The following is a 2446-nucleotide window of genomic DNA, read 5'->3' on the forward strand; positions in this document are numbered from 1 at the left end:
AAAAAAAAAAAAAAAGACAGAGCCTCAAGCTGTCACCTTGGGTAGAGTGCCGTGACATCGCAGCTCACAGCAACCTCCAATTCCTGGGCTTAAGTGATTCACTTGCCTCAGCCTCCCAAGTAGCTGGGAACACAGGCACCCCCCACAGTGCTCGGCTATTTTTTTGGTTGTAGTTGTCATTATTATTTGGCAGGCCTGGGCTGGATTCGAACCCATCAACCCTGGTATATGTGGCTGGTGCCTTAGCCACTTGAGCTACAGGTGCTGAGCCCCATCTCAGTTTTTACAGTGATTTTACCATCCTTTAGATCCGTGATCTTGAGGGTATATAATGTAATTTCCTTCCCTAAGATAGAGAGAGTGCACTTAGTAGACAGTGCTTAAAATCCACTCCAAGCTGAAAAGCCTTCCCTCTGCTAGACTGACCCCCTCTCTGGGGATGGTGGGGAGGTCAGTATTTCACCTTATACTCTGTATTCTTCCATGTAGTTTGTTTAATTGATATTTATTACTATTTTTCCCTACCCCATACTATATGCCAAAGAATTACAAGAATTACCACATAGTTAAATGATTTTTTTTTAATGATAGGAGAAAACAAAATCTGATGCATATGTAGGAAATGGCTGGTCAAGCTTTTGAATTATGTACATTAAAAAATTCACTAAAGTAAATTAGAAGACATAACCAAAAGGGAAAAAACAATATACCTCATATGTAACATTGACATAGTTACTTAATGACCTCTTTCAAGTAAATAAGAACCACTCCAGTGGGAAAATACATATTTTTAAGAATGTGTTAAACGTACTAGTTGTCAGAAAAACAATTGTGAGTTACTTCTAACAATGAAAACTTAGAGGTGGCACCCATAGCACAGTGGGTAGGGCACCAGCCACATACACCTAGGTTTGCAGATTCAAACCCAGCTAGGCCTGCTAAACAACAGTGACAACTGCAACAACAACAACAAAGAGCCAGGCATTGTGGTGGGCACCTGTAGTCCTAGCTACTTGAGTCTGAGGCAAGAGAATTGCTTAAGCCCAAGAGTTAGAGGTTCCTGTGACTGTGACACCACAGCACTCTACCTAGGGTGACATAATGATACTGTCTCAAAACTCTGGCTTGGCGCCTGTGGCTCAAGCAGCTAAGGCGCCAGCCACATACAACTGAGCTGGCAGGTTCAAATCTAGTCAGGGCCCACCAAACAACAATGACTGCTGCAACCAAAAAATAGCCAAGTGTTATGGCAGGTGCCTATAGTCCCAGCTACTTGGGAGGCGGAGGCAGGGGAATCTCTTGAGCCCAGGAGTTGGAGGCTGCTGTGAGCTGTGATGCCATAGCACTCTACCCAGGGCGACAGCTTGAGGCTCTGTCTCAAAAAAGAAAAAAGAAAACTTTGACAGCCCTAAATCATTAATAATGAGACTATCCATAAAGTTATTGTATACTTTTGTGTCTTTAAAAATTTGTGAGGTGGGTGGATTGCCAGCCTGACCAGGAGACCACATCTCTACTAAAAACAGAAAAACTAGCAAGCATTGTGGCAGGCATCAGTCCCAGCTACTCGGGAGGCTGAGGCAAGAGGATCACTTAAGCCCAGGAGTTTGATATTGCTGTGAGCTATGATGCCACAGCACTCTACCTAGGGCAGCAGAGTGAGACTCTGCCTCAAAAATAAATAAATAAATAAAAATAGGCTCATGGCCCATAGCTCATTGAGTAGGGCACTGGCCACATACACTGAGGGTGGCGAGTTTGAACCCAGCCCAAGCCTGCTAAACAACAATAACAACTGCAACCAAAAAATAGCCAGGTGTTGTAGCAGGTACCTGTAGTCCCAGCTACTTGGGAGGCTGAGGCAAGAGAATCACTTAAGCCCAAGAGTTTGAGGTCACTGTGAGCTCTGATGCCATGGCACTCTACTGAAGGCAACATAATGAAACGCCATCTAAAAAAATAATGATAAAAATTGTGGAAGACTTTGCCTGTAATCCTGGTACTCTGGGAGGCCTAGGCAGGTGGATTTCCTGAGCTCATGGGTTTGAGACCAGCCTGAGCCAGAGTGAGACCTCATCTCTAAAAAATAACCCATGTTGTGGGTGGCACCTCTAGTCCCAGCCACTTGGGAGGCTGAGGCAAGAGACTTGCTTGAGCCCAAGAGTTGGAGGTTGCTGTGAATTGCGACACTGTGGCTCTCTACTGAGGGTGACAAAGTAAGACTCTGTCTTCAAAAAAAAAAAAGTGAAAGAATAATAACATTTAATGATTAGAATAAATTTACATCGTACTTTATAAGGGGAAATGGTAAGTTAGAATATAGTATTATCTCTTTTTAAAATTAAAATGGGCTCGGCGCCTATAGCTCAACCGGCTAAGGCGCCAGCCACATACACCTAAGGTGGCGGGTTCGAATCCCCAGCCTGGACCCGCCAAACAACAATGA

At 44.1% G+C, this 2446-nt stretch overlaps 1 protein-coding gene across 1 annotated transcript in view; it reads left to right on the top strand.

Moving 5' to 3' along the window:
• The window catches only part of ARHGAP35 (Rho GTPase activating protein 35), a 134086-nt gene that overhangs the window by 118906 nt on the left and 12734 nt on the right, over positions 1-2446 (top strand). The window lies entirely within an intron of this gene.

Source organism: Otolemur garnettii, unplaced genomic scaffold (genome assembly GCF_000181295.1).
Source record: "Otolemur garnettii isolate 467f Iridium unplaced genomic scaffold, OtoGar3 scaffold00152, whole genome shotgun sequence".
Taxonomy (NCBI): Eukaryota; Metazoa; Chordata; class Mammalia; order Primates; family Galagidae; genus Otolemur; species Otolemur garnettii.